This window comes from Chiloscyllium plagiosum, unplaced genomic scaffold, assembly GCF_037043375.1.
Source record: "Chiloscyllium plagiosum isolate Xiang-an unplaced genomic scaffold, Cpla_swu_hap1 HiC_scaffold_27, whole genome shotgun sequence".
In the NCBI taxonomy this organism is placed as follows: domain Eukaryota; kingdom Metazoa; phylum Chordata; class Chondrichthyes; order Orectolobiformes; family Hemiscylliidae; genus Chiloscyllium; species Chiloscyllium plagiosum.
The window spans coordinates 73,667,722-73,689,801 of NW_028270165.1; the positions used below are offsets into that span (position 1 = coordinate 73,667,722).

The window sequence follows — 22,080 nt, forward strand, 5'->3', positions numbered from 1 at the left end:
ATCACTCTCTCCCACTCTGCCATCACTCTCTCCCACTCTCCCACTCCCGTCCCTCTCTCCCTCTCCCCCATCACTCTCTCCCACTCTCCCACTCCCATCCCTCTCTCCCTCTCCCATCACTCTCTCCCACTCTCCCTCTCCCCCTCTCCCGTTAGTCTCTCCCACTCTCCCCCTCTCCCCTCACCCGTCCCCCTCTCCCGTCCCTCTCCCCCCTCTCCCTCTCCCGTCACTCTCTCCCTCTCCCTCCCTAACCGCTCTCTCGGGCACGAACCTATTGTGTGACGGACTCTGACTGCGTTCCCCCTGTGTGTGTGTGTGTGCGTGTGTGTGTGCGTGTGTGTATGTGCGTGCATGTACGTGCGTGTGTTTGCGTGTGCGTGTGTGCAGGAGGAGGCGAACACCGAGCGAGAGCTGGACGCTGAAGCTGTGCTGAGAGGCAGTGACGGAGACGCGGACGTGGAGGATGCAGATGGGAGGTGAGTAGGAACACACGCTGTTCACTGCGAACAAACACTCGCACACACACTCAACACCCAGCACGCACTCACACTCAGCGTGAGAACTAGACACGAGAGGGGGAACCCAGCCGGAATTTCCACACTCGATTTCAACAGGACAACAATCCTGGCACAGGAACAGCGATGGAGGTGCAGGGCTCCGTGACTTTGTAGGAAACAAGGGTGGGAGGGTGGGACGGGCTGTGTGTTAGTGAGGGAGGATGGGACGGGCTGTGTGTTAGTGAGGGAGGGGCTGGGAGAGTGGGACGGGCTGTGTGTTAGTGAGGGAGGGGCTGGGAGGGTGGGACGGGCTGTGTGTTAGTGAGGGAGGGGCTGGGAGAGTGGGACGGGCTGTGTGTTAGTGATGGAGGGGCTGGGAGGGTGGGACGGGCTGTGTGTTAGTGAGGGAGGGGCTGGGAGGGTGGGACGGGCTGTGTGTTGGTGAGGGAGGGGCTGGGAGAGTGGGACAGGCTGTGTGTTAGTGAGGGAGGGGCTGGGAGAGTGGGACGGGCTGTGCGGTAGTGAGGGAGGGGGCTGGGAGGGTGGGACGGCGGGCTGTGTGTTGGTGAGGGAGGGGCTGGGAGAGTGGGACAGGCTGTGTGTTAGTGAGGGAGGGGCTGGGAGAGTGGGACGGGCTGTGCGGTAGTGAGGGAGGGGCTGGGAGAGTGGGACGGGCTGTGTGTAAGTGAGGGAGGGGCTGGGAGAGTGGGACGGGCTGTGTGTTAGTGAGGGAGGGGCTGGGAGGGTGGGACGGGCTGTGTGTTAGTGAGGGAGGGGCTGGGAGAGTGGGACGGGCTGTGTGTTAGTGAGGGAGGGGCTGGGAGAGTGGGGCGGGCTGCGTGTTAGTGAGGGAGGGGCTGGGAGAGTGGGACGGGCTGTGTGTCAGTGAGGGAGGGGCTGGGAGGGTGGGACGGGCTGTGTGTTAGTGAGGGAGGGGCTGGGAGGGTGGGACGGGCTGTGTGTTAGTGAGGGAGGGGCTGGGAGAGGGGGACGGGCTGTGTGTTAGTGAGGGAGGGGCCCGGGAGAGTGGGACGGGCTGTGTGTTAGGGAGGGAGGGGCTGGGAGGGTGGGACGGGCTGTGTGTTAGTGAGGGAGGGGCTGGGAGAGGGGGACGGGCTGTGTGTTAGTGAGGGAGGGGCTGGGAGAGTGGGACGGGCTGTGTGTTAGTGAGGGAGGGGCTGGGAGTGTGGGACGGGCTGTGTGTTGGTGAGGGGAGGGGCTGGGAGAGTGGGACGGGCTGTGTGTTAGTGAGGGAGGGGCTGGGAGGGTGGGACGGGCTGTGTGTTAGTGAGGGAGGGGCTGGGAGAGGTGGGACGGGCTGTGTGTTAGTGAGGGAGGGGCTGGGAGAGTGGGACGGGCTGTGTGTTGGTGAGGGAGGGACTGGGAGAGTGGGACGGGCTGTGTGTTGGTGAGGGAGGGACTGGGAGAGTGGGACGGGCTGTGTGTTAGTGAGGGAGGGGCTGGGAGAGTGGGACGGGCTGTGTGTTAGTGAGGGAGGGGCTGGGAGAGTGGGACGGGCTGTGTGTTGGTGAGGGAGGGACTGGGAGAGTGGGACGGGCTGTGTGTTAGTGAGGGAGGGGCTGGGAGAGTGGGACGGGCTGTGTGTTAGTGAGGGAGGGGCTGGGGGAGTGGGGCGGGCTGTGTGTTAGTGAGGGAGGGGCTGGGAGAGGGGGACGGGCTGTGTGTTAGTGAGGGAGGGGCTGGGAGAGGGGGACGGGCTGTGTGTTAGTGAGGGAGGGGCTGGGAGAGTGGGACGGGCTGTGTGTTAGTGAGGGAGGGACTGGGAGAGTGGGACGGGCTGTGTGTTAGTGAGGGAGGGACTGGGAGAGTGGGACGGGCTGTGTGTTAGTGAGGGAGGGGCTGGGAGAGTGGGACGGGCTGTGTGTTAGTGAGGAGGGGCCGGGAGAGTGGGACGGGCTGTGTGTTAGTGAGGGAGGGGCTGGGAGGGTGGGGCGGGCTGTGTGTTAGTGAGGGTGGGGCTGGGAGAGGGGGACGGGCTGTGTGTTAGTGAGGGAGGGGCTGGGAGAGTGGGACGGGCTGTGTGTTAGTGAGGGAGGGGCTGGGAGAGGGGGACGGGCTGTGTGTTAGTGAGGGAGGGGCTGGGAGAGGGGGACGGGCTGTGTGTTAGTGAGGAGGGGCTGGGAGGGAGTGAGGGGCTGTGTGTTAGTGAGGGAGGGGCTGTGTGTTAGTGAGGGAGGGGCTGGGAGAGTGGGACGGGCTGTGTGTTAGTGATGGAGGGGCTGGGAGGGTGGGACGGGCTGTGTGTTAGTGAGGGAGGGGCTGGGAGGGTGGGACGGGCTGTGTGTTAGTGAGGGAGGGGCTGGGAGAGTGGGACGGGCTGTGTGTTAGTGAGGGAGGGACTGGGAGAGTGGGACGGGCTGTGTGTTAGTGAGGGAGGGGCTGGGAGAGTGGGACGGGCTGTGTGTTAGTGAGGGAGGGGCTGGGAGAGTGGGACGGGCTGTGTGTTAGTGAGGGAGGGGCTGGGAGGGTGGGACGGGCTGTGTGTTAGTGAGGGAGGGGCTGGGAGGGTGGGACGGGCTGCGTGTTAGTGAGGGAGGGGCTGGGAGAGTGGGACGGGCTGTGTGTTAGTGAGGGAGGGGCTGGGAGGGTGGGACGGGCTGTGTGTTAGTGAGGGAGGGGCTGGGAGAGTGGGACGGGCTGTGTGTTAGTGAGGAGGGGCTGGGAGAGTGGGACAGGCTGTGTGTTAGTGAGGGAGGGTCTGGGAGAGCGGGACGGGCTGTGTGTTAGTGTGGGTGGGGCTGGGAGGGTGGGACGGGCTGTGTGTTAGTGAGGGAGGGGCTGGGAGAGTGGGACGGGCTGTGTGTTAGTGAGGGAGGGGCTGGGAGAGTGGGACGGGCAGTGTGTTAGTGAGGGAAGGGCTGGGAGAGTGGGACGGGCTGTGTGTTAGTGAGGGAGGGGCTGGGAGGGTGGGACGGGCTGTGTGTTAGTGAGGGAGGGGCTGGGAGGGTGGGACGGGCTGTGTGTTAGTGAGGGAGGGGCTGGGAGGGTGGGACGGGCTGTGTGTTAGTGAGGGAGGGGCTGTGTGTTAGTGAGGGAGGGGCTGGGAGAGTGGGACGGGCTGTGTGTTAGTGAGGGAGGGGCTGGGAGAGTGGGACGGGCAGTGTGTTAGTGAGGGAGGGGCTGGGAGAGTGGGACGGGCAGTGTGTTAGTGAGGGAGGGGCTGGGAGAGTGGGACGGGCAGTGTGTTAGTGAGGGAGGGGCTGGGAGAGTGGGACGGGCTGTGTGTTAGTGAGGGAGGGGCTGGGAGAGTGGGACGGGCTGTGTGTTAGTGAGGGAGGGGCTGGTACCCACCCCTGTTGCCTGTTGTCCCAGATGCACTGTTCCCGTGGAGTCACCTTCCCTGCGCTGTACGAATTCCCAATGAAGCTGCTGGTTTCTGTCTCCCTGCAGGTGTATCAGTCCAGCCCCTCCCATTGAGCCTGCAGACTCGCCCTCTCTGAGAGATAACGATAGTGGAAGAGATTAGCGCACACCAGAGTCCTGTTGAGCAATAAAGTGAATTATTGTAAAATTAACGTGTCCTCCGGGCTCAGTCTCTCAGTGTCCTCTGCTCTGGGGTACCCCACTTCTATCCAGGTCCCCTTCTCTCCCCATAGCCCTGTATCAATCCCCAAACTAATCCCACTGCCCCACTCACTCTCCCCATAGCCCTGTATCAATCCCCAAACTAATCCCACTGCCCCACTCTCTCTCCCCATAGCCCTGTATCAATCCCCAAACTAATCCCACTGCCCCGCTCTCTCCCCATAGCCCTGTATCAATCCCCAAACTAATCCCACTGCCCCGCTCTCTCTCCCCATAGCCCTGTATCAATCCCCAAACTAATCCCACTGCCCCACTCTCTCTCCCCATAGCCCTGTATCAATCCCCAAACTAATCCCACTGCCCCACTCTCTCTCCCCATAGCCCTGTATCAATCCCCAAACTAATCCCACTGCCCCACTCTCTCTCCCCATAGCCCTGTATCAATCCCCAAACTAATCCCACTGCCCCACTCTCTCTCCCCAGAGCCCTGTATCAATCCCCAAACTAATCCCACTGCCCCACTCTCTCTCCCCATAGCCCTGTATCAATCCCCAAACTAATCCCACTGCCCCACTCTCTCTCCCCATAGCCCTGTATCAATCCCCAAACTAATCCCACTGCCCCACTCTCTCTCCCCATAGCCCTGTATCAATCCCCAAACTAATCCCACTGCCCCACTCTCTCTCCCCATAGCCCTGTAACAATCCCCAAACTAATCCCACTGCCCCACTCTCTCTCCCCATAGCCCTGTATCAATCCCCAAACTAATCCCACTGCCCCACTCTCTCTCCCCATAGCCCTGTATCAATCCCCAAACTAATCCCACTGCCCCACTCTCTCTCCCCATAGCCCTGTATCAATCCCCAAACTAATCCCACTGCCCCACTCTCTCTCCCCATAGCCCTGTATCAATCCCCAAACTAATCCCACTGCCCCACTCTCTCTCCCCATAGCCCTGTATCAATCCCCAAACTAATCCCACTGCCCCACTCTCTCTCCCCATAGCCCTGTATCAATCCCCAAACTAATCCCACTGCCCCGCTCTCTCTCCCCATAGCCCTGTATCAATCCCCAAACTAATCCCACTGCCCCGCTCTCTCTCCCCATAGCCCTGTATCAATCCCCAAACTAATCCCACTGCCCCACTCTCTCTCCCCATCGCCCTGTATCAATCCCCAAAATAATCCCATTGCTCCACTCTCTCTCCCCATAGCCCTGTATCAATCCCCAAACTAATCCCACTGCCCCGCTCTCTCTCCCCAAAGCCCTGTATCAATCCCCAAACTAATCCCATTGCTCCACTCTCTCTCCCCATAGCCCTGTATCAATCCCCAAACTAATCCCACTGCCCCGCTCTCTCTCCCCATAGCCCTGTATCAATCACCAAACTAATCCCACTGCCCCACTCTCTCTCCCCATAGCCCTGTATCAATCCCCAAGCTAATCCCATTGCTCCACTCTCTCTCCCCATAGCCCTGTATCAATCCCCAAACTAATCCCACTGCCCCACTCTCTCTCCCCATAGCCCTGTATCAATCCCCAAACTAATCCCACTGCCCCACTCTCTCTCCCCATAGCCCTGTATCAATCCCCAAACTAATCCCACTGCCCCACTGTCTCCCCATAGCCCTGTATCAATCCCCAAACTAATCCCACTGCCCCACTCTCTCTCCCCATAGCCCTGTATCAATCCCAAAACTAATCCCACTGCCCCACTCTCTCTCCCCATAGCCCTGTATCAATCCCCAAACTAATCCCACTGCCCCGCTCTCTCTCCCCATAGCCCTGTATCAATCCCCAAACTAATCCCACTGCCCCACTCTCCACATAGCCCTGTATCAATCCCCAAACTAATCCCACTGCCCCGCTCTCTCCCCATAGCCCTGCATCAATCCCCAAACTAATCCCACTGCCCCGCTCTCTCTCCCCACAGCCTTGTATCAAATTCCAAACTAATCCCACTGCCCCACTCTCTCTCCCCATAGCCCTGTATCAATCCCCAAACTAATCCCACTGCCCCACTCTCCACATAGCCCTGTATCAATCCCCAAACTAATCCCACTGCCCCGCTCTCTCCCCATAGCCCTGTATCAATCCCCAAACTAATCCCACTGCCCCACTCTCCACACAGCCCTGTATCAATCCCCAAACTAATCCCACTGCCCCACTCTCTCTCCCCACAGCCTTGTATCAAATTCCAAACTAATCCCACTGCCCCACTCTCTCCCCACAGCCCTGTATCAATCCCCAAACTAATCCCACTGCCCCACTCTCTCTCCCCATAGCCCTGTATCAATCCCCAAACTAATCCCACTGCCCCACTCTCGTTCCCCAGAGCCCTGTATCAATCCCCAAACTAATCCCACTGCCACACTCTCTCTCCCCATAGCCCTGTATCAATCCCCAAACTAATCCCACTGCCCCACTCTCTCTCCCCATAGCCCTGTATCAATCCCCAAACTAATCCCACTGCCACACTCTCTCTCCCCATAACCCTGTATCAATCCCCAAACTAATCCCACTGCCCCGCTCTCTCTCCCCATAACCCTGTATCAATCCCCAAACTAATCCCACTGCCCCGCTCTCTCTCCCCATAGCCCTGTATCAATCCCCAAACTAATCCCACTGCCCCACTCTCTCCCCATAGCCCTTTATCAATCCCCAAACTAATCCCACTGCCCCACTCTCTCTCCCCATAGCCCTGTATCAATCCCCAAACTAATCCCGCAGCCCCACTCTCCCCATAGCCCTTTATCAATCCCCAAACTAATCCCACTACCCTGCTCTCTCCCATAGCCCTGTATCAATCCCCAAACTAATCCCACTGCCCCGCTCTCTCCCCATAGCCCTGTATCAATCCCCAAACTAATCCCACTGCCCCACTCTCTCTCCCCATAGCCCTGTATCAATCCCCAAACTAATCCCACTGCCCCACTCTCTCCCCATAGCCCTGTATCAAAACCCAAACTAATCCCACTGCCCCACTCTCTCCCCATAGCCCTTTATCAATCCCCAAACTAATCCCAATGCCCCACTCTCTCTCCCCATAGCCCTGTATCAAACCCCAAACTAATCCCACTGCCCCACTCTCTCTCCCCATAACCCTGTATCAATCCCCAAACTAATCCCACTGCCCCGCTCTCTCTCCCCATAGCCCTGTATCAATCCCCAAACTAATCCCACTGCCCCACTCTCTCCCCATAGCCCTGTATCAATCCCCAAACTAATCCCACTGCCCCACTCTCTCTCCCCATAGCCCTGTATCAATCCCCAAACTAATCCCACTGCCCCACTCTCTCTCTCCATAGCCCTGTACCTATCCCCAAACTAATCCCGCTGCCCCACTCTCTCTCCCCATAGCCCTGTATCAATCCCCAAATTAATCCCACTGCCCCACTCTCTCTCCCCATAGCCCTGTATCAATCCCCAAACTAATCCCACTGCCCCACTCTCTCTCCCCATAGTCCTGTATCAATCCCCAAACTAATCCCACTGCCCTACTCTCTCTCCCCATAGCCCTGTATCAAACCCCAAACTAATCCCACTGCCCCCCTCTCTCCTAATAGCCCTGTACCAATCCCCGAACTAATCCCACTGCCCCGCTCTCTCCCCATAGCCCTGTACCAATCCCCGAACTAATCCCACTGCCCCGCTCTCTCCCCATAGCCCTGTATCAATCCCCAAACTAATCGCAATGCCCCACTCTCTCTCCCCATATCCCTGTATCAATCCCCACACTAATCCCACTGCCCCTCTCTCTCTCCCCATAGCCCTGTATCAATCCCCAAACTAATCGCAATGCCCCACTTTCTCTCCCCATAGCCCTGTATCAATCCCCAAACTAATCCCACTGCCCCGCTCTCTCTCCCCACAGCCCTGTATCAATCCCCAAACTGATCCCACTGCCCCACTCTCTCTCCACAAAGCCCTGTATCAATCCCCAAACTAATCCCACTGCCCCGCTCTCTCTCCCCACAGACCTGTATCAATCCCCAAACTGCTCCCACTGCCCCACTCTCTCTCCCCATGACCCTGTATCAATCCCCAAACTAATCCCAATGCCCCACTCTCTCTCCCCATAGCCCAGTATCAATCCCCAAACTAATCCCACTGCCCTGCTCTCTCTCCCCACAGCCCAGTATCAATCCCCAAACTAATCCCACTGCCCCGCTCTCTCTCCCCATAGTCCTGTATCACTCCCCAAACTAATCCCACTGCCCCCACTCTCTCTCCCCATAGCCCTGTATCAATCCCCAAACTAATCCCACTGGCTCGCTCTCTCTCCCCATAGCCCTGTATCAATCCCCAAACTAATCCCACTGCCCCGCTCTCTCCCCAGAGCCCTGTATCAATCCCCAAACTAATCCCTCTGCCCCACTCTCTCCCCATAGCCCTTTATCAATCCCCGAACTAATCCCACTGCCCCACTCTCTCTCCCCATAGCCCTGTATCAATCCCCAAACTAATCCCACTGCCTCGCTCTCTCTCCCCATAGCCCTGTATCAATCCCCAAACTAATCCCACTGCCCCGCTCTCTCTCCCCATAGCCCTGTATCAATCCCCAAACAAACCCCACTGCCCCACTCTCTCCCCATAGCCCTGTATCAATCCCCAAACTAATCCCACTGCCCCACTCTCTCCCCATAGCCGTGTATCGATCCCCAAACTAATCCCACTGCCCCACTCTCTCTACCCATTGCCCTGTATCAATCCCCAAACTAATCCCACAGCCCCACTCTCTCTCCACATAGCCCTGTATCAATCCCCAAACTAATCCCACTACCCCACTCTCGCTACCCATACCCCTGTATCAATCCCCAAACTAATCCCACTTCCCCAATCTCTCCTCATAGCCCTTTATCAATCCCCAAACTAATCCCACTGCCCCACTCTCGTTCCCCATCGCCCTGTATCAATCCCCAAACTAATCCCACTGCCCCGCTCTCTCTCCCCATAGTCCTGTAACTATCCCCGAACTCATCCCACTGCCCCACTCTCTCTCCTCATAGCCCTGTATCAATCCCCAAACTAATCCCACTGCCCCACTCTCTCTCCCCATAGCCCTGTATCGATCCCCAAACTAATCCTGCTGCCCCACTCTCTCTCCCCATAGCCCTGTATCAATCCCCAAACTAATCCCACTGCCCCGCTCTCTCCCCATAGCCCTGTATCAATCCCCAAACTAATCCCACTGCCCCACTCTCTCTCCCCATAGCCCTGTATCAATCCCCAAACTAATCCCACTGCCCCACTCTCTCTCCCGATAGCCCTGTATCAATCCCCAAACTAATCCCACTGCCCCGCTCTCTCCCCATAGCCCTGTATCAATCCCCAAACTAATCCCACTGCCCCGCTCTCTCCCCATAGCCCTGTATCAATCCCCAAACTAATCCTGCTGCCCTGCCCTCTCCCCATGGCCCTGTATCAATCCCCAAACTAATCCCGCTGCCCTGCCCTCTCCCCATGGCCCTGTATCAATCCCCAAACGAATCCCACTGCCCCACTCTCTCGCTGGAGCCCTGTATCAATCCCCAAACTAATCCCACTGCCCCGCGCTCTATCCCCATAGCCCTGTATCAATCCCCAAACTAATCCCACTGCCCCACTCTCTCTCCCCATAGCCCTGTATCAATCCCCAAACTAATCCCACTGCCCCACTCTCTCCCCATAGCCCTGTATCAATCCCCAAACTAATCCCACTGCCCCACTCTCTCTCCCCATAGCCCTGTCTCAATCCCCAAACTAATCCCACTGCCCCGCTCTCTCTCCCCACAGCCCTGTATCAATCTCCAAACTAATCCCACTGCCCCACTCTCTCTCCCATAGCCCTGTATCAATCTCCAAACTAATCCCACTGCCCCACACTCTCTACCCATAGCCCTGTATCAATCTCCAAACTAATCCCACTGCCCCACACTCTCTACCCATCGCCCTGTATCAATCTCCAAACTAATCCCACTGCCCCACTCTCTCTCCCCATAGCCCTGTATCAATCCCCAAACTAATCCCACTGCCCCACTCTCTCTCCCCATAGCCCTGTATCAATCCCCAAACTAATCCCACTGCCCCACTCTCTCTCCCCATGACCCTGTATCAATCCCCAAACTAATCCCACTGCCCCACTCTCTCTCCCCACAGCCCTGTATCAATCCCCAAACTAATCCCACTGCCCCACTCTCTCCCCAGAGCCCTGTATCAATCCCCAAACTAATCCCACTGCCCCGCTCTCTCCCCATAGCCCTGTATCAATCCCCAAACTAATCCCACTGCCCCACTCTCTCTCCCCATAGCCCTGTATCAATCCCCAAACTAATCCCACTGCCCCTCTCTCTCTCCCCATAGCCCTGTATCAATCCCCAAACTAATCCCACTGCCCCACTCTCTCTCCCCATAGCCCTGTATCAATCCCCAAACTAATCCCACTGCCCCACTCTCTCTCCCCATAGCCGTCTATCAATCCCCAAACTAATCCCTCTGCCCCACTCTCTCTCCCCAGAGCCCTGTATCAATCCCCAAACTAATCCCACTGCCCCACTCTCTCTCCCCATAGCCCTGTATCAATCCCCAAACTAATCCCACTGCCCCGCTCTCTCCCCATAGCCCTGTATCAATACCCAAACTAATCCCACTGCCCCGCTCTCTCTCCCCATAGCCCTGTATCAATCCCCAAACTAATCCCACTGCCCCACTCTCTCTCCCCATAGCCCTGTATCAATCCCCAAACTAATCCCACTGCCCCACTCTCTCTCCCCATAGCCCTGTATCAATCCCCAAACTAATCCCACTGCCCCCGCTCTCTCCCCATCGCCCTGTGTCAATCCCCAAACTAATCCCACAGCCCCATTCTCGTTCCCCAGAGCCCTGTATCAATCCCCAAACTAATCCCACTGCCCCACTCTCTCTCCCCATAGCCCTGTATCAATCCCCAAACTAATCCCACTGCCCCACTCTCTCTCCCCATAGCCCTGTATCAATCCCCAAACTAATCCCACTGCCCCCGCTCTCTCCCCATCGCCCTGTGTCAATCCCCAAACTAATCCCACTGCCCCACTCTCTCTCCCCATAGCCCTGTATCAATCCCCAAACTAATCCCACTGCCCCGCTCTCTCTCCCCATAGCCCTGTATCAATCCCCAAACTAATCCCACTGCCCCCCGCTCTCTCCCCATAGCCCGGTATCAATCCCCAAACTAATCCCACTGCCCCACTCTCTCTCCCCATAGCCCTGTATCAATCCCCAAACTAATCCCACTGCCCCCCGCTCTCTCCCCATAGCCCGGTATCAATCCCCAAACTAATCCCACTGCCCCACTCTCTCTCCCCATAGCCCTGTATCAATCCCCAAACTAATCCCACTGCCCCACTCTCTCTCCCGATAGCCCTGTATCAATCCCCAAACTAATCCCACTGCCCCGCTGTCTCCCCATAGCCCTGTATCAATCCCCAAACTAATCCCGCTGCCCCGCCCTCTCCCCATGGCCCTGTATCAATCCCCAAACGAATCCCACTGCCCCACTCTCTCCCTGGAGCCCTGTATCAATCCCCAAACTAATCCCACTACCCCACTCTCTCCCCATAGCCCTGTATCAATCCCCAAACTAATCCCACTGCCCCGCTCTCTCCCCATACCACTGTATCAATCCCCAAACTAATCCCACTGCCCCACTCTCTCCCCATAGCCCTGTATCAATCCCCAAACTAATCCCATTGCCCCACTCTCTCTCCCGATAGCCCTGTATCAATCCCCAAACTAATCCCACTGCCCCGCTCTCTCCCCATAGCCCTGTATCAATCCCCAAACTAATCCCACTGCCCCGCTCTCTCTCCCCATAGCCCTGTATCAGTCCCCAAACTAATCCACTGCCCCCAACTCTCTCCCCATAGCACTGTATCAATCCCCAAACTAATCCCACTGCCCCACTCTCTCTCCCCATAGCCCTGTATCAATCCCCAAACTAATCCCACTGCCCCACTCTCTCTCCCGATAGCCCTGTATCAATCCCCAAACTAATCCCACTGCCCCGCTGTCTCCCCATAGCCCTGTATCAATCCCCAAACTAATCCCGCTGCCCCGCCCTCTCCCCATGGCCCTGTATCAATCCCCAAACGAATCCCACTGCCCCACTCTCTCCCTGGAGCCCTGTATCAATCCCCAAACTAATCCCACTACCCCACTCTCTCCCCATAGCCCTGTATCAATCCCCAAACTAATCCCACTGCCCCGCTCTCTCCCCATACCACTGTATCAATCCCCAAACTAATCCCACTGCCCCACTGTCTCCCCATAGCCCTGTATCAATCCCCAAACTAATCCCATTGCCCCACTCTCTCTCCCGATAGCCCTGTATCAATCCCCAAACTAATCCCACTGCCCCGCTCTCTCCCCATAGCCCTGTATCAATCCCCAAACTAATCCCACTGCCCCGCTCTCTCTCCCCATAGCCCTGTATCAGTCCCCAAACTAATCCACTGCCCCCAACTCTCTCCCCATAGCACTGTATCAATCCCCAAACTAATCCCACTGCCCCACTCTCTCTCCCGATAGCCCTGTATCAATCCCCAAACTAATCCCACTGCCCCGCTCTCTCCCCATAGCCCTGTATCAATCCCCAAACTAATCCCGCTGCCCTGCCCTCTCCCCATGGCCCTGTATCAATCCCCAAACTAATCCCGCTGCCCTGCCCTCTCCCCATGGCCCTGTATCAATCCCCAAACGAATCCCACTGCCCCACTCTCTCCCTGGAGCCCTGTACCAATCCCCAAACTAATCCCACTGCCCCGCGCTCTATCCCCATAGCCCTGTATCAATCCCCAAACTAATCCCACTGCCCCACTCTCTCCCCATAGCCCTGTATCAATCCCCAAACTAATCCCACTGCCCCACTCTCTCTCCCATAGCCCTGTATCAATCCCCAAACTAATCCCACTGCCCCGCTCTCTCTCCTCATAGCCCTGTATCAATCCCCAAACTAATCCCACTGCCCCACTCTCTCTCCCCATAGCCCTGTCTCAATCCCCAAACTAATCCCACTGCCCCGCTCTCTCTCCCCATAGCCCTGTATCAATCTCCAAACTAATCCCACTGCCCCACTCTCTCTCCCATAGCCCTGTATCAATCTCCAAACTAATCCCACTGCCCCACACTCTCTACCCATAGCCCTGTATCAATCTCCAAACTAATCCCACTGCCCCACACTCTCTACCCATCGCCCTGTATCAATCTCCAAACTAATCCCACTGCCCCACTCTCTCTCCCCATAGCACTGTATCAATCCCCAAACTAATCCCACTGCCCCACTCTCTCTCCCCATAGCCCTGTATCAATCCCCAAACTAATCCCACTGCCCCACTCTCTCTCCCCATGACCCTGTATCAATCCCCAAACTAATCCCACTGCCCCACTCTCTCTCCCCACGGCCCTGTATCAATCCCCAAACTAATCCCACTGCCCCACTCTCTCCCCAGAGCCCTGTATCAATCCCCAAACTAATCCCACTGCCCCGCTCTCTCCCCATAGCCCTGTATCAATCCCCAAACTAATCCCACTGCCCCACTCTCTCTCCCCATAGCCCTGTATCAATCCCCAAACTTATCCCACTGCCCCTCTCTCTCTCCCCATAGCCCTGTATCAATCTCCAAACTAATCCCACTGCCCCGCTCTCTCTCCCCATAGCCCTGTATCAATCCCCAAACTAATCCCACTGCCCCACTCTCTCTCCCCATAGCCGTCTATCAATCCCCAAACTAATCCCTCTGCCCCACTCTCTCTCCCCAGAGCCCTGTATCAATCCCCAAACTAATCCCACTGCCCCACTCTCTCTCCCCATAGCCCTGTATCAATCCCCAAACTAATCCCACTGCCCCGTTCTCTCCCCATAGCCCTGTATCAATACCCAAACTAATCCCACTGCCCCGCTCTGTCTCCCCATAGCCCTGTATCAATCCCCAAACTAATCCCACTGCCCCACTCTCTCTCCCCATAGCCCTGTATCAATCCCCAAACTAATCCCACTGCCCCACTCTCTCTCCCCATAGCCCTGTATCAATCCCCAAACTAATCCCACTGCCCCCGCTCTCTCTCCCCATCGCCCTGTGTCAATCCCCAAACTAATCCCACAGCCCCATTCTCGTTCCCCATAGCCCTGTATCAATCCCCAAACTAATCCCACTGCCCCGCTCTCTCTCCCCATAGCCCTGTATCAATCCCCAAACTAATCCCACTGCCCCCCGCTCTCTCCCCATAGCCCGGTATCAATCCCCAAACTAATCCCACTGCCCCACTCTCTCTCCCCATAGCCCTGTATCAATCCCCAAACTAATCCCACTGCCCCCCGCTCTCTCCCCATAGCCCGGTACCAATCCCCAAACTAATCCCACTGCCCCACTCTCTCTCCCCATAGCCCTGTATCAATCCCCAAACTAATCCCAATGCCCCACTCTCTCTCCCGATAGCCCTGTATCAATCCCCAAACTAATCCCACTGCCCCGCTGTCTCCCCATAGCCCTGTATCAATCCCCAAACAAATCCCGCTGCCCCGCCCTCTCCCCATGGCCCTGTATCAATCCCCAAACGAATCCCACTGCCCCACTCTCTCCCTGGAGCCCTGTATCAATCCCCAAACTAATCCCACTACCCCACTCTCTCCCCATAGCCCTGTATCAATCCCCAAACTAATCCCACTGCCCCGCGCACTATCCCCATAGCCGTGTATCAATCCCCAAACTAATCCCACTGCCCCTCTCTCTCCCCATACCCCTGTATCAATCCCCAAACTAATCCCACTGCCCCACTCTCTCCCCATAGCCCTGTATTAATCCCCAAACTAATCCCACTGCCCCACTCTCTCTCCCCATAGCCCTGTATCAATCCCCAAACTAATCCCACTGCCCCACTCTCACTCCCATAGCCCTGTATCAATCCCCAAACTAATCCCACTGCCCCGCTCTCTGTCCTCATAGCCCTGTAACTATCCCCGAACTCATCCCACTGCCCCACTCTCTCTCCCCAAAGCCCTGTATCAATCCCCAAACTAATCCCACTGCCCCACTCTCTCTCCCCACAGCCTTGTATCAAATTCCAAACTAATCCCACTGCCCCGCTCTCCCCATAGCCCTGTATCAATCCCCAAACTCATCCCACTGCCCCACTCTCTCTCCACATAGCCCTGTATCAATCCCCAAACTAATCCCACTACCCCACTCTCGCTCCCCATAGCCCTGTATCAATCCCCAAACTAATCCCACTGCCCCGCTCTCTCTCCCGATAGCCCTGTATCAATCCCCAAACTAATCCCACTGCCCCGCTGTCTCCCCATAGCCCTGTATCAATCCCCAAACTAATCCCGCTGCCCCGCCCTCTCCCCATGGCCCTGTATCAATCCCCAAACGAGTCCCACTGCCCCACTCTCTCCCTGGAGCCCTATATCAATCCCCAAACTAATCCCACTGCCCCACTCTCTCCCCATAGCCCTGTGTCAATCCCCAAACTAATCCCACTGCCCCACTCTCTCTCCCCAAAGCCCTGTATCAATCCCCAAACTAATCCCACTGCCCCGCTCTCTCTCCCCACAGCCTTGTATCAAATTCCAAACTAATCCCACTGCCCCACTCTCTCTCCCCATAGCCCTGTATCAATCCCCAAACTCATCCCACTACCCCACTCTCGCTCCCCATAGCCCTGTATCAATCCCCAAACTAATCCCACTTCCCCAATCTCTCCCCATAGCCCTTTATCAATCCCCAAACTAATCCCACTGCCCCGCTCTCTGTCCCCATAGTCCTGTAACTATCCCCGAACTCATCCCACTGCCCCACTCTCTCTCCCCATAGCCCTGTATCAATCCCCAAACTAATCCCACTGCCCCACTCTCTCTCCCCATAGCCCTGTATCGATCCCCAAACTAATCCTGCTGCCCACTCTCTCTCCCCATAGCCCTGTATCAATCCCCAAACTAATCCCACTGCCCCGCTGTCTCCCCATAGCCCTGTATCAATCCCCAAACTAATCCCACTGCCCCACTCTCTCTCCCCATAGCCCTGTATCAATCCCCAAACTAATCCCATTGCCCCACTCTCTCTCCCGATAGCCCTGTATCAATCCCCAAACTAATCCCACTGCCCCGCTCTCTCCCCATAGCCCTGTATCAATCCCCAAACTAATCCCACTGCCCCACTCTCTCTCCCCATAGCCCTGTATCAATCCCCAAACTAATCCCACTGCCCCACTCTCTCTCCCGATAGCCCTGTATCAATCCCCAAACCAATCCCACTGCCCCACTCTCTCTCCCCATAGCCCTGTATCAATCCCCAAACTAATCCCACTGCCCCACTCTCTCTCCCGATAGCCCTGTATCAATCCCCAAACTAATCCCACTGCCCCGCTCTCTCCCCATAGCCCTGTATCAATCCCCAAACTAATCCCACTGCCCCACTCTCTCTCCCCATAGCCGTGTATCAATCCCCAAATTAATCCCACTGCCCCGCTCTCTCTCCCCATAGCCCTGTATCAATCCCCAAACTAATCCCACTGCCCCCCGCTCTCTCCCCATAGCCCTGTCTCAATCCCCAAACTAATCCCACTGCCCCGCTCTCTCTCCCCATAGCCCGGTATCAATCCCCAAACTAATCCCCCTGCCCCGCTCTCTCTCCCCATAGCCCGGTATCAATCCCCAAACTAATCCCACTTCCCCACTCTCTCCCCATAACCCGGTATCAATCCCCAAACTAATCCCACTGCCCCACTCTCTCCCCATAGCCCTGTATCAATCCCCAAACTAATCACACTGCCCCACTCTCTCCCCATGGCCCTGTATCAATCCCCAAACTAATCCCACTGCCCCACTCTCTCTCCCCATAGCCCTGTATCAATCCCCAAACTAATCCCACTGCCCCACTCTCTCTCCCCATAGCCCTGTATCAATCCCCAAACTAATCCCACTGCCCCACTCTCTCTCCACAAAGCCCTGTATCAATCCCCAAACTAATCCCACTGCACCGCTCTCTCCCCCCATAGCCCTGTATCAATCCCCAACATAATCCCACTGCCCCGCTCTCTCTTCTCATAGCCCTGTATCAATCCCCAAACTAATCCCACTGCCCCACTCTCTCTCCATAGCCATGTATCAATCCCCAAACTAATCCCACTGCCCCCGCTCTCTCTCCCCATAGACCTGTATCGATCCCCAAACTAATCCCACTGCCCCGCTCTCTCCCCCCATAGCCCTGTATCAATCCCCAAACTAATCCCACTGCCCCACTCTCTCTCCATAGCCATGTATCAATCCCCAAACTAATCCCACTGCCCCCGCTCTCTCTCCCCATAGCCCTGTATCAATCCCCAAACTAATCCCACTGCCCCACTCTCTCTCCATAGCCATGTATCAATCCCCAAACTAATCCCTCTGCCCCGCTCTCTCTCCCCATAGCCCTGTATCGATCCCCAAACTAATCCCACTGACCCACTCTCTCCCCATAGCCGTGTATCGATCCCCAAACTAATCCCACTGCCCCACTCTCTCTCCCCATAGCCCTGTATCAATCCCCAAACTAATCCCACTGCCCCCCGCTCTCTCCCCATAGCCCGGTATCAATCCCCAAACTAATCCCACTGCCCCGCTCTCTCTCCCCACAGCCTTGTATCAAATTCCAAATTAATCCCACTGCCCCGCTCTCTCCCCATAGCCCTGTATCGATCCCCAAACTAATCCCACTGCCCCACTCTCTCTCCCCACAGCCTTGTATCAAATTCCAAACTAATCCTACTGTCCCGCTCTCTCTCCCCATAGCCCTGTATCAATCCCCAAACTAATCCCACTGCCCCACTCTCTCTACCCATAGCCCTGTATCAATCCCCAAACTAATCCCACTGCCCCACTCTCTCTCCCGATAGCCCTGTATCAATCCCCAAACTAATCCCACTGCCCCACTCTCTCTCCCCACAGCCCTGTATCAATCCCCAAACTAATCCCGCTGCCCCGCCCTCTCCCCATAGCCCTGTATCAATCCCCAAACGAATCCCACTGCCCCACTCTCTCCCTGGAGCCCTGTATCAATCCCCAAACTAATCCCACTACACCACTCTCTCCCCATAGCCCAGTATCAATCCCCAAACTAATCCCACTGCCCCGCTCTCTCCCCATACCCCTGTATCAATCCCCAAACTAATCCCACTGCCCCACTCTCTCCCCATAGCCCTGTATCAATCCCCAAACTAATCCCACTGCCCCACTCTCTCTCCCATAACCCTGTATCAATCCCCAAACTAATCCCACTGCCCCGCTCTCTCTCCTCATAGCCCTGTATCAATCCCCAAACTAATCCCACTGCCCCACTCTCTCTCCCCATAGCCCTGTCTCAATCCCCAAACTTATCCCACTGCCCCGCTCTCTCTCCCCATAGCCCTGTATCAATCCCCAAACTAATCCCACTGCCCCGCTCTCTCTCCCCATAGCCCTGTATCAATCCCCAAACTAATCCCACTGCCCCGCTCTCTCTCCCCATAGCCCTGTATCAATCCCCAAACTAATCCCACTGCCCCGCTCTCTCTCCCCATAGCCCTGTATCAATCCCTAAACTAATCCCACTGCCCCACTCACTCTCCCCATAGCCCTGTATCAATCCCCAAACTAATCCCACTGCCCCGCTCTCTCTCCCCATAGCCCTGTATCAATCCCCAAACTAATCCCACTGCCCCGCTCTCTCTCCCCACAGCCCTGTATCAATCCCCAAACTAATCCCACTGCCCCACTCTCTCTCCATAGCCATGTATCAATCCCCAAACTAATCCCACTGCCCGCGCTCTCTCTCCCCATAGCCCTGTATCGATCCCCAAACTAATCCCACTGCCCCACTCTCTCCCCCCATAGTCCTGTATCAATCCCCAAACTAATCCCACTGCCCCGCTCACTCTCCCCATAGCCCTGTATCAATCCCCAAACTAATCCCACTGCCCCGCTCTCTCCCCATAGCCCTGTATCAATCCCCAAACTAATCCCACTGCCCCGCTCTCTCCCCATAGCCCTGTATCAATCCCCAAACTAATCCCACTGCCCCGCTCTCTCCCCATAGCCCTGTATCAATCCCCAAACTAATCCCACTGCCCCACTCTCTCTCCCCATCGCCCTGTATCAACCCCCAAACTAATCCCACTGCCCCACTCTCTCCCCATAGCCGTATATCGATCCCCAAACTAATCCCACTGCCCCACTCTCTCTCCCCATAGCCCTGTATCAATCCCCAAACTAATCCCACTTCCCCGCTCTCTCTCCCCATAGCCCTGTATCAATCCCCAAACTAATCCCACTGCCGCGTTCTCTCCCCATAGCCCTGTATCAATCCCCAAACTAATCCCACTGCCCCACTCTCTCCCCATAGCCCTGTATCAATCCCCAAACTAATCCCACTGCCCCACACTCTCTCCCCATAGCCCTGTATCAATCCCCAAACTAATCCCACTGCCCCACACTCTCTCCCCATAGCCCTGTATCAATCCCCAAACTAATCCCACTGCCCCACTCTCTCTCCCCATGACCCTGTATCAATCCCCAAACTAATCCCACAGCCCCCGCTCTCTCTCCCCATAGCCCTGTATCAATACCCAAACTAATCCCACTGCCCCGCTCTCTCCCCAGAGCCCTGTGTCAATCCCCAAACTAATCCCTCTGCCGCGCTCTCTCTCCCAATAGCCCTGTATCAATCCCCAAACTAATCCCACTGCCCCACTCTCTCTCCCCATAGCCCTATATCAATCCCCAAACTAATCCCACTGCCCCGCTGTCTCCCCATAGCCCTGTATCAATCCCCAAACGAATCCCGCTGCCCCGCCCTCTCCCCATGGCCCTGTATCAATCCCCAAACGAATCCCACTGCCCCACTCTCTCCCTGGAGCCCTGTATCAATCCCCAAACTAATCCCACTACCCCACTCTCTCCCCATAGCCCTGTATCAATCCCCAAACTAATCCCACTGCCCCGCGCTCTATCCCCATAGCCCTGTATCAATCCCCAAACTAATCCCACTGCGCCGCTCTCTCCCCATACCCCTGTATCAATCCCCAAACTAATCCCACTGCCCCACTCTCTCTCCTCATAGCCCTGTATCAATCCCCAAACTAATCCCACTGCCCCACTCTCTCTCCCCATACCCCTGTATCAATCCCCAAACTAATCCCACTGCCCCACTCTCTCTCCCCATAGCCCTGTATCAATCCCCAAACTAATCCCACTGCCCCACTCTCTCTCTCCATCGCCCTGTATCAATCCCCAAACTAATCCCACTGCCCCACTCTCTCTCCCATAGCCCTGTATCAATCCCCAAACTAATCCCACGGCCCCGCTCTCACTCCTCATAGCCCTGTATCAATCCCCAAACTAATCCCACTGCCCCACTCTCTCTCCCCATAGCCCTGTCTCAATCCCCAAACTAATCCCACTGCCCCACTCTCTCTCCCCATAGCCCTGTCTCAATCCCCAAACTAATCCCACTGCCCCACTCTCTCTCCCCATAGCCCTGTCTCAATCCCCAAACTAATCCCACTGCCCCGCTCTCTCTCCCGATAGCCCTGTATCAATCCCCAAACTAATCCCACTGCCCCGCTCTCTCTCCCCATAGCCCTGTATCAATCCTCAAACTAATCCCACTGCCCCACTCTCTCTCCCCAGAGCCCTGTATCAATCCCCAAACTAATCCCACTGCCCCGCTCTCTCTCCCCATTGCCCTGTATCAATCCCCAAACTAATCCAACTGCCCCGCTCTCTCCCCATAGCCCTGTATCAATCCCCAAACTAATCCCACTGCCCCACTCTCTCTCCCCATAGCCCTGTATCAATCCCCAAACTAATCCCAATGCCCCGCTCTCTCTCCCCATAGCCCTGTATCAATCCCCAAACTAATCCCACTGCCCCACTCTCTCCCCATAGCCCTGTATCAATCCCCAAACTAATCCTACTGCCCCACTCTCTCTCCCCATAGCCCTGTATCAATCCCCAAACTAATCCCAATGCCCCGCTCTCTCCCCATAGCCCTGTATCAATCCTCAAACTAATCCCACTGCCCCGCTCACTCTCCCCATAGCCCTGTATCAATCCCCAAACTAATCCCACTGCCCCGCTCACTCTCCCCATAGCCCTGTATCAATCCCCAAACTAATCCCACTGCCCCGCTCTCTCCCCAGAGCCCTGTATCAAACCCCGAACTAATCCCACTGCCCCACTCTCTCTCCCCATAGCCCTGTATCAATCCCCAAACTAATCCCACTGCCCCACTCTCTCTCCCGATAGCCCTGTATCAATCCCCAAACTAATCCCACTTCCCCACTCTCTCCCCATTGGCCGGTATCAATCCCCAAACTAATCCCACTGCCCCACTCTCTCCCCATAGCCGTGTATCGATCCCCAAACTAATCCCACTGCCCCACTCTCTCTCCCCATAGCCCTGTATCAATCCCCAAACTAATCCCACTGCCCTGCTCTCTCTCCCCATAGCCCTGTGTCAATCCCCAAACTAATCCCACTACCCCACTCTCTCTCCCATAGCCCTGTATCAATCCCCAAACTAATCCCACTGCCCCACTCTCTCTCCCCACAGCCCTGTATCAATCCCCAAACTAATCCCACTGCCCCACTCTCTCTCCCATAGCCCTGTATCAATCCCCAAACTAATCCCACTGCCCCACTCTCTCTCCCCATAGCCCTGTATCAATCCCCAAACTAATCCCACTGCCCCGCTCTCTCTCCATAGCCATGTATCAATCCCCAAACTAATCCCTCTGCCCCGCTCTCTCTCCATAGCCATGTATCAATCCCCAAACTAATCCCACTGCCCCACTCTCTCTCCATAGCCATGTATCAATCCCCAAACTAATCCCTCTGCCCCGCTCTCTCTCCCCATAGCCCTGTATCGATCCCCAAACTAATCCCACTGACCCACTCTCTCCCCATAGCCGTGTATCGATCCCCAAACTAATCCCACTGCCCCACTCTCTCTCCCCATAGCCCTGTATCAATCCCCAAACTAATCCCACTGCCCCGCTCTCTCTCCCC

General features: G+C 56.3%; 1 long non-coding RNA gene across 1 annotated transcript in view; it reads left to right on the forward strand.

The window, feature by feature from the left end:
- Nucleotides 1-385: 385 nt before the first annotated feature.
- Nucleotides 386-22,080, forward strand: part of LOC148144579 (uncharacterized) — a 109,254-nt gene continuing 87,559 nt past the window's right edge. The window contains exon 1 of the long non-coding RNA XR_015751761.1: nucleotides 386-476. This is a non-coding gene — a long non-coding RNA (uncharacterized LOC148144579). The remainder of the gene's footprint in view (nucleotides 477-22,080) is intronic.